Source organism: Pinus tabuliformis, chromosome 6 (genome assembly GCF_031772625.1).
Source record: "Pinus tabuliformis cultivar Carrire ecotype Pingquan chromosome 6, CPIR1, whole genome shotgun sequence".
NCBI classification, from domain to species: Eukaryota; Viridiplantae; Streptophyta; class Pinopsida; order Pinales; family Pinaceae; genus Pinus; species Pinus tabuliformis.
In genome coordinates, this window is record NC_142292.1 from 21,313,080 (window position 1) to 21,328,675 (window position 15,596).

Here is a 15,596-nt window from a genome sequence, read left to right on the forward strand (position 1 = left end):
TTGATGTGTAGTTGGAGGAGTTTCATCAACCAAGGGAGGAAAGGCCAAAAGTGAAAAACCTGTGAGGAGGTTTGCATTCCAAACATGTTAATTTTGCCTTGATGTCAGCTCTTCAAAACCTGTCTGAACCTCAAAATTATGAACAAGCTAAAGGGAGAGATGCATAGGAAAGAGTCATTAATGCTGAATAAGAAGCACTAAAGATTAACAAAACATGGATGTTTGAAGAGCCACCTCCAAGTAAGAAATCATTGACTGCAAATGGGTTTACAAAACAAGATATAATTTAGAATACACTCCATCAATTTGCATTACCTCATGCATAGGCATTCCTAGAGTACGCACTTCTTTTCTTAAATTTTGCAGCTGGCACTTAACTCCAGTCACCTACCACCTATTAGTTGATTTTCAATTCTATTTCTAGGGTTTTGCTTGGTTGTTATTGCATGTGAGAGTTATTGCATCAGTTCAAACTTATTTCTAACTCCATTTATTTCTAGTTAACTCTATCATTACATATTCTACTAGTTTAGGGTCTCCCACTCTATTTTTGACTCACTGGCTAAGTAGGGAAAGTGCTTTTCTAGTTAATTGAGTGCATGCACTAGAAAGTTCAACCTAATTTGGATAGGTTTTTCCTATTGGAGAGTATTGGAGAGTCTATATATTGTATTCATGTTCAACAAGGATTGCCATCTATTTCAGAGTCTATATATTTGTTGCCATCTCAAGGATAACCATCCCCTTGAATTCTTGAATGTGGAACAAGATGGTTGATATAACATGCCACAATGATCTTGACAAGGGAGAAGTCACTCTACTCTCCGACGAGATTGACATAAGTCTCCTTTCTCTACCTTTTATATTTTCACGTATTTCATATTTTAAAGAATCTACATACATGTAGAGATCAAAGGAGCATGGGTTGTATGCTTGGGAGCTGTAGTCATTGTGATTCTTGTCACAAAGAGCAATAACAATACTGTGAGTTGGTCATTTGCATGTATGGCAGCACTGATGTTGATATTTTTCTTAGTTTTGGAGTTTACTGGTCCTTGATGGTTTGTAGCCAAAGTATTGTGGTGAAGATGCTTGAGAATCTGCGCTTGATGTGGCTGCACCATTGTTGTGTGGAAATAATGATGTACAACACCCTCATTGAGTTTGACACATAGAGGATCATAGTTTTTGATCCATGTGGGCATTGTGGACATATTTTTGTCCTCTCATTTTGTATATGATGGGGGAATGATACAAGTGATTGATAGTGAGGCTTCTAGTTTTGAAGCCCTACCAATCAAGCATATAGAAGCAAGCTTGAGCCACATCCAGAACTAGAGCCTTAAATCTTGAGCTAGAGTTGTACTCAAAGTCAAAGCCATGAGTGTGATTTAGTTTGCACTCATCTTCAAATCGTCACTTGTGATCAATTCTAGTTAGTAGAAAATGTCAACTTCTTGAAAAATGAGAAAATGTTTTGGAATTGCTGAGCATTAGAGCCAAGTTCCAATAGTTTGCAGTCATCTTTAAATTGCCATTGGTGAGCACTTCCAATCAATTGGAGTCATCAACTCCTTGCCAAATTTGAAAATCTTTGTGAACTGTTGATCCTTAAGCTGAGTTTTGGAGTTGGTGGTCGACCTTAAACCACCATTCAGAAGAAGACTTCAGCCTCTGTTACTTATTTGGTTTGTGGCCTTCCTTAAACCACTAGATTCAAAAATCACATTTAGCCATTAGCAACTGTCCTTATCTCTTTCCTTGGACTCACATACACCCCTTTGGATTAAGGTGGGAATGCTAGACACTTAATTGATAAGGCTTATGGTGTGGAATATGAGCCATCACGAAGAGTTCAAAGGACCTTGGAAGATGAATCCAATGGTTAGAACATTGTATTTATATAGGTAACTTATTAATGAAAAAAAATTCACTCTCATTCTTTCGTTTCTGGTCTATGACCCAACAATTTATGTATTTACCACTGTTTTTTTTTATAATTTTCTAGGAGTGACATTTGCACTACCTTATATTCTACATTGTACTTAACAATGCTTTTGGCCTATTTGTGGTCATCTTGTTGGACATTGATTAAACTATCTAATCTTATTAATCAACGTATGAAACATCTTTATGTTCAAGATAATGTTAAGGAAATTAATGGAGTAGATCTAGTGGCATACATACTTGACTAAATGAGGCATGCACATGGCGTACATACATTGCAATTGTAGGAATGAAGTTTTGTATATGATGAGTAGTACAAATAAGTATTTGTTTATATTTTTAGCAACTTTTTTTAGCCTGAAGTTATTGTAGGTGTCTATCATGTGATATTATATAGACAAGTTAGTTGGAAAACTTTCATGGTACTTTCCTTCATCTATTGCTCCTTTGAGATTTTGAAAATATTTCAGCAAATTTATAAGGATGCAATATATAAGCAACACATTTTCCTAGAATGACAGGGAGTCAGCTACAGTGAATTGCATCTCCTTGAAGCACAATATGATTAAGGGTTTGAGTTGACAAGAAATATTGTTCAATTCTCCGATCATCATAGCTTCTTTACTTAGCTTGAGTTAAAGTTGTAGTCCCTACCATTCTCTTTATCAACAACACACATACCAAGCTAAGTCAAACTAAGTTGTTTCAATTGGGGATGAGGGGTATATAAATGCACAAGTAATATAGATTGTTAGAGTTTTAGTTTCATCTCTGGTGTTGCTCCACTGCCAGCAGGGCTTCACAGTGCTCGGACAAAGTCACTTTAGGAACACAAACATTGCTCCACTACCAGCGAGCTTGGACAGTGCCCAGACGAAGTTATTTGCTTCACCTCTCTACGCAGGAAGCCTTTTTCTTCTTTTGACCTTATTTTATTTTTCTATTTTTTTCATTTTTCAGAGAACTGTGCATAAACACTTATTTATTTCATGAGGAGGAAGAGGGATCCCGACTTATTGACAGCATAAGAGGTTGTCCCTTCAGAGAAGGATGTTTATATATACCTCTGACATACTTATTAAAGATTCCCCCCTCTCCTTACTCTACTTCACTGAGTTGACAAGGGTTAAGCGAAAATAGAAAACGGATTAGAGTAGCCGATACTAGTTAAGAGTGCAAGCATCGTGATTTCACCATGACTCTCTCTGAAATGAATTTGTTTTGGCTTTGACCACCTTTTCCTTGATTTTCTTTTGAATGTCAATTTTGCATTTTAGGGCTTAAACCCTTTTGCTTTTTAGAGCTTCTTGAACTATTATCACATGCTTTGAAAGACTTCTCCTTAAACCATGAGTTATCACCCTTTCTAAGATTCCATGAATGAGTTATTAAGCTTGTTTTATCATGCATTTTATGGGGTCAAACTCATTCAAATCTGGGGCAGATTTTGAACAAATTTGAATCTCTCTCCAACCAAGAGGACCCATAAGGTAACAACCTAACAAATGAAATGGCGTGATGAAGGCAACCAATGGCACACTTTTTGCATGTATATCGACACACAAATGTAGGGGCATCTTCTGGTTATTTCCAACTTATCAATGGTCCATTCACCCTTTGACATCAATGACAACATTCATCCAACAAGATAGACCATGTCAAAGGTGGGAGATGTTACTGTACTCCACAAAATGGCAAAGATGCGCTTCTGTGAGGGCATGTTAGGACTTAAGCCCGCTCTGATGCCATTGTTAGCATACACACAAAAAATACACAAGCTATGATAAGTGTGAGATACATTTCTTATTGAGATGATACACATAAATACATTCTTTAATGATCTTTGGTTTCATTCTCCAAGACTCCTCATGACTCTTCACATTCACTTGTGGCTTTTTGCCTTCCACCTAAATGAATATGCCAAATTTACATAACCCTTAACGATTATGTTCCAATAAGAGGCACGTGAATTGGTTAATGTCTTTGCTCAACAAATGGAGATTGGATGATAACAATTGTTAGATGAAGTGAGTAATGTAACCAAGGAGCTTTGCATGCTTGCATCACCACATATCATTCAATGGGGGTGTTTTAGGAAAGGGGTATAATCCATAAGGTGGGATATTTGTGCCTTCTTTCTTCTATGACTTGCATGCATCATTTGCAAATAGCTCGAAGGATCATACAAATAGCAGGGCAGCAGTCTATATTTCAAAATTGACCAAGCATGCATTTTGGAGGGGCATTGATTGCTATGCGTGGGGGTAGGAATTTGCACATGGCACTAGGATGGAATAGGGGAGACACATTTGCATGTAATAATCACTTAAAGGAAACTTTTTTTTAGCCATGGTGAATCGGTAACTCGTTGCACTAATCTGGGTGAGGCCTAGGATCAAACCTCTCGGCTGCCACTATCACACCAGGAGTATATCCAACAGCCCGCAAGCCAGATACACCAAAAACTTATGATTTAGCAAGAGCTGGGACTCATAGATAAGGGGAGCCTTCTCCTTGAGCTGAAATCATAATGGGCCAAAGGTTTCCCTCGTGGGATTTGAAACCGGGTGGAGGGGATAGCATCCTAATGAACCGACCACCCCATCGTCCCACCAGGGACTAATCACCTAGAGGAATCTTGAACCATGAAGAATGCAATAATTTAAGGACAGATCCATAATATATGGGCATCAAAGGGATTGGTTTAGTGAGCCTTATTTTAATGGGATGATTAATAGCTTTTAATGCTACAACCATGGTAAAGAGATCACTGTTGACTGTTTCAAAAGGTTCGTAGAAAAAAATAATTTCATATTGAAGGAATGTGTTTGTGATGATGGTGTTTGAGTGGAGAAATAACCCAGCACTTGGCTGTGTATAGGTCTAATTTTATGGAGTGATTTGAGCTCGAGGAAGATCAAGTTTGATACAGTGGCACATTTTAAAGAATGAAAATAATTATGTTACAAAATGATTATCTTTGACTTTGTTATAGATGATCAAAATTTGATTGTATTGAGAATCTATAAATAGGGAGATGGATTGCTTCCAAAGGAAGTGGAATTATGGGTTTCTTCCCAGCTGCTTGTAACTACTGTTGAAGCTTTGGACAATAATGAAATGAGTAGTGTTGTCTCCATTTCATCTTTGTTTCTGTATATAGATACTCTGTATTAATTGTTTTATCTTTATGCTTTGTTGGGTTTATTTGTTATCATAGGCTAGTGTGGATGGATCGTCCTTTGTTCGATGAGGCATTTATGGATTGGAGTTGTGATGGAAGATTCCTAGATGTTCATTGCAACAGGGTTCATGTCGACTGCTACCATTTATTAGAATATTGCTGTGTTTGCAACTCTGATTTGATGTACTGATCTGCTGTTCATATTAGTTGACTTGGTTTTGGCAAACAAGTTTGTGTGTCAAGCTGTCCTCTGTGATTTCAGGATTCATTGGTCCACACTGGTATTCAGTGCCACATAGGCCCTGGTCATGATAGTTTCCACCGCCAAATCTTGTATTGTGTTGTATTTTCATGAATCATGTTGAGCACCTGAGAAATCAGAGCCTCATTGAAGTTGGTTTAGTGAAGGCCCCCTTGTGCTAGAATTGTCAGAAGTGAGAGGAGTTGGGTGCTGTGGTGATAGTGGGTAGCACTCCTAAGGTGCCCTGCAGGTGTATTTGTTGATTTCAGGGACATGGAATTTAAAAATGCAATTTTGAGTGGAACCAATATTATCAAAGCAGACCAGTCAATGCCAAAAATCAGAATTGGATTGGAACCGATAAAAAAATGGACACAAACAAACTGGTTGACCAAAACCATATATAAAAATATTCAATTTTTCTATAAAAATTATATTGATGAACATTCATGCAAATCCAAACCAACCATTAGACAAAAATATGCAAAATTTAGATTTTAGATAGGGAAAAAGTTCAAAATTATGTTTACGGATTTCGATTTTGGTTTTTGATTTTGTTTCCCATTGCCCATGTGCACTCCACTGTATGGTATCATCAGGTTCAGATTGGAAAGACCATTTTTGTACTGAAATATGCAACTGTTTGGTTCAGTCTTGGAATTGGCTGGTTTCGTAGGGAACTGGTAATTTCTAGTTTGAATGGCCAGTTCCACCTGGAAAGTCCTTGGAATCAGTCCAACTAGCTGATTCAACTGGTTCTGATAACTTTGATGTTAACAGTTGGGAGCAAAGTCCAATTCTTGGAGAATTGGTAGTTGATGCTACAACACATTTTTGAACATGATCTTGTTGCAGATCTCATTGTTCATATGACAACACTAAGTAATGAAACCTATTTCTTTTATGATAAAAGGCTCGAGTGGGCCTAATAGTTAAGAACATGTGTTTCCATAAGTTCAAATCTAGAGGGGGTAGAGCATGTACACATAGAATTTAGCAGTGAAATCACTATGTGGAGGTGGGTCCCTTGTTCCAATTTGGTGTTTGACTTTGCAGTGACCTTAAAATTAGAATATTATTATTATTATTATTATTTTAGTTTGAGTAGGCAATGGTATTTGAGGCACTTGAAGATCTCACCATGGCAACTCCAACAAGATAACAATGGTATGATTGCAGGAAATTTTAATATCATGGCTATTTTATTTAGGGATTGTTGTCGCACAGAGTGCCTTGGCATCGCGACAACACTCAGATCATGGGTTATCACCTTGATCCTGTTGTAGCTCTGATACCACTTGTTGTAGATCTGATCCAAAAGATATATGATAATAGAAATAACCTAATAATAACAAGATCAAATATAGATAAATGCTTCTTTATTATCAAACCCTTAAGGTAGGGCAACACCATACAATCACTCCTTAAGGAAGGAGAACACTCCACAAGCCATATGCCTGTTCATACAATAATACTTCTCTTCATATTCATCCATGTGGAGTCTTTAGCCTTTATATAGGCCTCATACATACAATACCATGTATCATTACCATGGTTTCCTCATACCATCAACTAATACCATGGGCCCCTTACATTATTATTAACTACTTGTGGTCCTTTACATGACATGGGTTAACCACTTTATTTATTACTATGGCCCATCCCATTATTACATTATTACCTTGGGTACCTCCCTTGGTACCCCATATTATCCCCCTTAGGTACATAACATTCCACCCCCCTAAACATGTTTCGTCCCCGAAACATGGGAAGAACATAAATAATAAGATCTACTCAAAAGAGTAGTCCACTGACCATGCATGTGCATCTAGCCATCCAAGAGAAAGGTGAACCTTCGATTTCGCTGGTGCCTCGCTCGCTTGAGATGGAAGTTGACCTTGGCCGCTCTTCTGTGTTGATGTGTAGTGGGTGGATTTTCTCTCATCGCGATCCGTCATGTGACGACTTGGTTTCCATCTTGATGGTTGTCTCGCTGGGTGATGTGGGTGATGATATGTTGAAGTTTTAACCCACGATGGCTTTTGCTTGACTTCACCATGTTGTGGTGCCTGTTGTGGTGTCTTCTTTGTCAATATGACTTCAACCACTGAGCCCTCCTCTGATGAATCATCACCTGTAACCTTTTCTTCTGCAGCCTCTGTTTGTGTTTGATTGTCGATCATCAAGGGCTCATCATCTGATATGTCAGTCCCTTGAACATCTTCTGCTTCAGCCTCCATGTGCTCTACCTGTTTATGGATGGAAATATCCTGTAATGTAATTTTCTTCTTTTTATACCATAGCTTCAGGAATTTTTTCTGCACATTAATATTGATAGTACCCACGGATTCCATCCAAGGATATCCCAAAACCACATCCATATTATCCATCTCTGAAGCATAAAAATCACCATGCAACACATATTTATCCATAGAAATCTTCAAATTCTTGTATACTTGAACATCCTCATGATCCACCTGTGTATGTTCAATTTGTTTTGCTGGGACTTGCAATTTTTTTACCAAATTAACACTGATAAAATTATGTTTACAACTAGGATTGATAGAAACAATGACCTTCTCTTTCTGAATCAATCCATGAATCTGCAATAAGGATATACCAGTAGGAATTAACCCCTTATGTGTCTCATTCTCCTTTTTCCTAGCCCGAGACCATTTGTCCAAAAAGACTTTTTCAAATTCTGCATCTGAAATTTTGTTCAACCAGTCGTAGTCAAGTAATAATTTCCATTTTAGAGCCTCACCTCTAAAGTTAGACAGCATTTGAAACTTCCAAAAACAACCTGTTGTCCCAAATTTGGACTTGTATATTTGTATGAATTCTTCAATAGTAGGACCATCATCTTTTCCTGTAAAATATAGATCCTTGCTAGAAGCCATGAATGGTTTGGAAAAAATTCACTTACTTGGCGAAAATGTGTAATTGTCACAGTTTCGTCAATATTGCTCAGAATCCTTATTATGACCTGTTTTTAGAAATGGAGCAATCATTCTGCATCTGCCCATGTGATAGAAATCCTGATCCAGGCACTAGAATTCCAGATCTGCGCTGCTACTCTCCCGCCGTCACCCAAAATTTCTGCAAAAAGAGCTGATTTTAAATCAGCGATATCTCCCTCATCCGGACTCCGATTCGACTGATTTTTTTTTGAAATTGGGTATTTTTTCCCAAAGAATCCAGATCTGCAATTATATTTTGCAGATCTTGTACCAGGACATCTAGATCTGCGCCGCAAAGTCGCTGCCCTGAAAATTGTCTACAACCCCACTGATTTTTAGATCAGTGATATCTCCTTCATCCGGACTCCGATTCAACTGATTTTTTTTTTGAATTTGGGTATTTTTTCACAAGGAATACAGATCTGCAATTAGATTCTGCAGATCTTGCACCAAAACATACAGATCTTACCTGCAACTCGCCGCCCCAGAAACCCTGCAAAAATGAAAAAAAATTCTCCACTGTTTGCCCAAGAAAGTGCTCTGATACCACTTGTTGTAGATCTGATCCAAAAGATATATGATAACAGAAATAACCCAATAATAACAAAATCAAATATAGATAAATGCTTCTTTATTATCAAACCCTTGAGGTAGGGCAACACCATACAATCACTCCTTAAGGAAGGAGAACACTCCACAAACCATATGCCTGTTCATACAATAATTCTTCTCTTCCTATTCTCCATGTGGAGTCTCTAGCCTTTATATAGGCCTCATACATACAATACCATGCATCATTACCATGGTTCCCTCATACCATCAACTAATACCATGAGCCCATTACATTATTATTAATTACTTGTGGATCCCCTTCTTGAAATTGGCGCTCCGAGCGATGTTGGTCAGCCTGTTGCTTCATACGGTTCTGAGCTTGATGAAGATTCTCGCGCAGATGGGCAAGCATGGTTGCGCGGTGTTATAGGAGTTGATCCACGGCTTGTACTTTGGAGCACCCCGAGAGATAAGAAGTAGGGGAAGGCGGAAGTTGTCCATAGACTGCTTCATAGGGAGTCATTTTGGTGGTGGCATGATAGTTGGTGTTATACCACCACTCCGCCAGAGGTAACCACTGTACCCAAAGGTGTTGCTTTTCTGAAGTGAAACACCTAAGGTAGGTTTCTAGACATTTGTTGACGGCTTCGGTTTGACCATCTGTTTGCGGATGATATGAAGTACTGAGTTTGAGTTGAGTGCCTTGTATTCTGAAGAGCTCCTGCCAAAAATTACTGGTGAAGATTGGGTCACGGTCGGATACAATAGAAGTGGGCATGCCATGCAATTTGAAGATTTGATCCATGAAAGTTTGCGCAACCAAGGTTGGTGTAAATGGGTGGGGTAGGGCACAGAAATGAGCATATTTCGATAGTCGGTCCACAACCACCATGATGACTGACTTGTTCCCAGACTTTGGAAGACCTGTAATGAAATCCATGGAAACCTCTGTCCAAATTGACGCAGGAATGGGCAATGGTTGTAATGTGCCTGGTGTGTTGACGGTTTCCCCTTTGTGGCGTTGACAGACGTCACATTCTGCTACGAAAGTAAGGATGTCTTGTTTCATGCCGGTCCAAAAAAATGATCTTCTGGTGCGAGCATACGTCTTCTGAAAGCCCGAATGTCCTGCAATGGGAGATGAGTGCAATTCTGCCAAAATGCGACTTTTGAGGGTGGATGTTGGTGATATTACGACTCTGTCCTTGTAGCGAAGAATATCATTCTGCCACGAGTAGCCCTTGCTGGAATTAGGATTTTCCTGCAATTGAAAAATGAGTTGGGAGAGCCCTGGATGTGAAAACCATTCCCTGCGAGCCTCTTCAATCCACTCTGGAATGGGGAGGGAAATTGCGAGCAGAGTACTTTCCTCCTCAAATTGGCGCGACAATGCATCTGCTACCCTGTTGTCTTTCCCTTTCTTGTAAATGATCTCATAATCATATCCCAGCATTTTGGCTAACCATTTATTTTGTTGAGGGGAAGAGAGGCGTTGCTCCAAAAAATATTTAAGACTGTGATGATCTGTGCGGATTTGGAAACGTCGCCCCAACAAGTAAGGTCTCCAGGTCTCGACTGCATGTAAGATGGCCATCATTTCCTTCTCGTAGGTAGATTGGCCCAGATTCTTCCCACTTAGTTGTTGGCTGTTGAAGGCCAATGGTCGCCCTTCCTGCATTAAGACCGCTCCAATACCTGTTCCCGAAGCATCACATTCAATGACAAATGATTTGGTGAAGTCCGGTAGTGCTAAGACAGGAGTGGAACACATGGCGGTTTTTAGAGCGGTAAATGCCTGTTGTGCTTCCTCATTCCAGAAGAAGGAATTTTTCTTTAGGAGTTGCGTTAGGGGCTTCGCTATGCGGCCATAGTTGCGGACAAATTTACGATAATAGCCTGTGAGACCCAAAAATCCTCTCAAGCTTTTCAAGGTCTTAGGTTGAGGCCATTCTTGCATTGCCTGGATCTTTTTTGGGTCCACCTTGACACCCTCACGCCCCACAATGTGGCCCAAATACTCAACTTCTTCCATGCCAAACGCACACTTAGACATCTTGACAAATAATTTATGCGTGCGGAGCAGTTGCAAGAGTAGATCTACATGCTGAAGATGTGCCGCCCAAGTGCCACTATAGATGAGGATGTCATCGAAGAAGACACGGACAAATTTTCTGAGATATGGTTTGAGGAGGTGATTCATAAGGCTCTGAAAAGTAGAGGGGGCATTACAGAGACCAAATGGCATGACCAGGAACTCATAATGGCCTTCGTGAGTTCTGAAAGTTGTCTTGGGAATGTCGACTTCCTTCATGCGAATTTGGTGGTAGCCTGAGCGAAGATCCAACTTAGTGAAGAATTGAGCCCCATTGAGTTCGTCCAGCGAATCGTCAACCACTGGGATGGGAAATTTATCTTTGACTGTTAACTTATTGAGGGCCCTGAAGTCTGGACACATCCGCCACTCCCCATCTTTCTTGAGGACCATGACCACTGGAGATGAATAAGGACTAATGCTGGGACGAATGACACCTGCTTCCAACAATTCCTTGATGATTTTTTCTATTTCATTCTTTTGGGTGAACGGATATCTGTATGGCCTCACATTTGGGGGTTGGGCCCCTGGAACCAATGTGATGCTATGATCATGTTCCCCTCGCGAGGGTGGAAGCTCATGAGGCTTGTCAAAGACAGTCCGATGTTTATTTAAAATCTGTTGCATCTCAGGATGAATTGGCGGGGGCATGGTGTCGACTACTTGGATGGCATTAAATTGAGATACCACTCCATGATGGCCCTTTTTTAACAATTTTTCCATCCTATGCGAGCTGATGATAGAGGGGGTTCCCGCCTGTAGTCCACGGAGGGTATGTGTGGAGTTGTTCTGCGTAAAACTCATATATAACTCCTGGAAATCCATTGTGATTGGCCCAAGAGTGCGGAGCCATTCCGCGCCGAGGATAATGTCGCAACCCCCCATGTGTATTGCAAACATGTGGGTTTTCAATTGATAATCCCCCATTTGAATTTTGACATTTTCACAGCGATCTTCACATTTCATTGTGCCCCCATCTGCAATCTGGACTTGGAAGTTAGAAACTGCCCGGACGAAACAATGTGCTGCTTCAGCGATCTTTTGGTGGATGAAATTATGGGTACTTCCACTATCAATCAAGACTATTACTGGGCGATGTTTAAGAAAACCCCTGATTTTGAGAGTTTGAGGGGAGGAAATTCCTGCCAATGCATTCAACGAAATAATTGGTTCATCAGATACAATCTCTTGTTGGTTATCTTCTTCTATCGCCTTCGGTTCCTCAAGTGGTGGATCTTCCTCTGTGGAGCTGTAGTCAGTGGCATCTATTTGAAAAAACTTGTGCTCTTTGCATTTATGACCAGGGGAATATTTTTCATCACAGTAGTAACATAGTCCTTGCTTCCTTCTTTCGGCCATTTCCGCAGGTGACACCTTTTGAATCTTAAGTGTATGAGTCATATTGGGAGCCTGTGAGGGACGACCTTTAGCGGGGAAGTTGGGGCGGCTGGATTGGCTGTTAATGCACGTTCCACCTTACGGGCTACCTGGCAAGCCTCTGTCCATGTGGGAGGGTGGTGGAGTAGAACCTGAGCTTTGATGGCTTCTTTAAGACCGCTGATAAAGCATTCCATGTAGAACTCATCTGTGAGACCCTTAGTGCAGAAGGCTAAGGCTTCAAAAGCAGTAATATATTCCTCCACTGTACCCGTCTGTCGGAGCTTAGTGAGACGCCCCAAAAAAGAGTCTTCCTGTTCAAAGCGACTGCGAAGAGTTTTGGCAAATTGGGCCCAATTCTGAAAATGTCCATTGCAACGCTGATGCCATTCCTTCCATTGCCATCGTTCATTGTCCAAGTACATGGTGCCAACCATAAGCTTAGTCCCCTCATCTGTGATATGATTCAATTGGAAGTACTGCTCCATTTGTGCTAGCCATGCGGACGTGTGAGAACCGTCAAATTTCTGCATATCCAACTTGGGAGGTCGCTGACTGGGTGGTGGATGGGAGTGCCAAACGTGAGGAGAGTGGCTAGACTCACCCTCATGGTATTCATGGCCATTATACGCCTCCTCGTGTGCTGGCTTCTTGCCCTTTGAGAATGCCTCCTGTATCTGGTTACTCATTCCTTTAAGCTCAAGTTCTATGTGGTCACTCATTCCTTGAAGGTTAAGTGCTATCTTGTCCACCGCAGTTTGGAGGGAGTTGACATAGTTTTCAATTTTGTCGATCCTTTCATTGGCCATCGCTTGAGCGCGAGTTTCTACCATACACCAACCTGATGAAAAATTGGGACCGCCTAAAAATTTTTACTAAGAAATTGAATGGTACCACCTTGCTCAGCTCGTCGTCCTGATACTGATGGGCTAGGTCACCAATAAGCGCCCCGGAAGATCTCAGACTCTCAAACTCCTAACGGAGTTTTACTCCTTCCTGATCAATACTGCGGTCGCCAAATCCTCAAACTGTCAATGCCGCCAAAAGTCCTGCGAAAATCATATCCAGGTACAGGAACCCTTCGCAACTACTCCGATCTGGTGGATCTGAGATATCTGAATGGTGGAACAACTGCTGCTGCTGATCTGGAATATCCGATCTGGTGGATCTGAGAGATCTGAATGGTGGAACAACTGCTGCTGCTGATCTGGAATATCCGATCGGGTGGATCTGAGAGATCTGAATGGTGGAACAACTGCTGCTACTGATCTGGAATAGATGATGTGTGATCCCCCGATAGAAAGGGAACTATGGTCTTGGGGAGTGTCAGGTGCTACAGATCGCAATATACATAAGGGTCTGACAGTAGTACTCGGCCCAATGTTTCAGGGCTCTAACTAAGGAGGATTGACCGTACCCTTAGCCGTACAACCCGACTACCCTATCGTACGGGCGAGTAATCTCTCCGAGTGCTGTTCTCGGTGTACTGTAGCAACAAGACGGCCGAAGGTTTATCTATGGCGAGGTTTCAAGGGAGCTAGGGGGCTTCCTATATACCCAGAGGGTACGTGGAAGACAGTCCGTGCGCGGTTCTGTCTAATGCGCTACTACTCGAAGGGGTACCCACAGGGGTTACAAGGGAGTCCAACAGACGTGACCACCTCTTGTATTTCCTGCGTGCATGCCTCCCCAAATCCGCAGGTTTATGCGCTTAACGACAGATCCCGTGGTTTAAAGACGCCGGAACACGTCTCTAGCCTAAAAAAAACAAGCCTCTCTCTCCTTGGTGACAAGAATCTCCTCACTTAGATTTGGCCTTATGGATGCAAAGAAGGCTCTTGCAACTTCAATCTCTTGAACTCCTGGAATTCTTACTATCCCTAGCACTATCTTAACTATTGGTGATTGTATGGTGTTGCCCTACCTTAAGGGTTTGATAATAAAGAAGCATTTATCTATATTTGATCTTGTTATTATTGGGTTATTTCTGTTATCATATATCTTTTGGATCAGATCTACAACAAGTGGTATCAGAGCTACAACAATTGGTATCAGAGCTACAACAGATCCCCGATCTCTCCGTTTAAGCTGTCTCCCTATAGCAAGCTAAGGGGGGTAGACCCTATGGATAAATGGGATGAATGAGAACCAGCTGGGAATCAACCGGTTCGGGAGACATAGCGAGGCAATCAAATACTTGACTAAGGCTTAGCAATGTTTAGAATTTGATTAGATTTTAAATGATTAATACCAATGCCTTACGGAGTCAATGATCTTGCTAGATAAAATGAAAACCAAGAAATTGATTAGCTGCTGCTACTTAAAGAACAAAGGTATAATTCCACGATAAAACTTTTTAAGAATCGCTCGAAAATATTTGCAAAATGTGTAACATGTAATGAGCATTAAATAATCCAAACAATGACGATAGGTAGATGCAAGATATTCGACAGATGCACAATGTCTTAGCAATTAAATTTTAAGAGATTCAAATACTTTAAACAACCACAAAATTTAAATGCTAATCAATTTAGTTCCTAGAATTTAAATGATTACGCTTAGTGACCCAAATCTAGGAAATTAACCACCTTCCTATAGTTAAATTTAGGATATAAAAAATTTAAGCACATTTAACTATAGAGAAAAAAAATGCTGATACCACAAAAAATTCTCCTTTAGATTTTACCGTTAGCTGGAAAAGACACCATGAAAGAATTTTTAATTGACAATTTAATTACCCCTTAGGAGAAAATTTCGTTGGGCTAAGCAAGACTAAATGTGACCGAAATAAATCGAAAAAGATTTAATAATATTTTAAAATTTTTAATGGGCTAAAGGCCACATAAAAATTTAAAATCTTTAAATGTGAAATTTGTTTCGATTTTAAAACGGAGTTGTCTTTAAAGAGACTTTTTGGAAGCTTTTCCGGTGGGTTTTTCCGATCAAAATCCAGCAGCAATTTATTGAAATCGCAAGTTTGATAGCTAATTTCTGCACAATCAAAGCGTCCCAGGGGTTTTTCAGGGTGCTGAATCCAAATATGCAATTAAAAAACCATTTTAAATAATACAAATCAAGATTTAACCTCAATTTTTTCCGTCGGATTCCGTCACCGGAATCTCCAAAAAGTTGCACTAAAGACAACTCCTTTTAAAACTCTAGGATATCTCAAAGTCACATTAAAAATGAAAATGAAGCCCCTTTTATATATATATATATACACATATATATTTTTTTAAATTT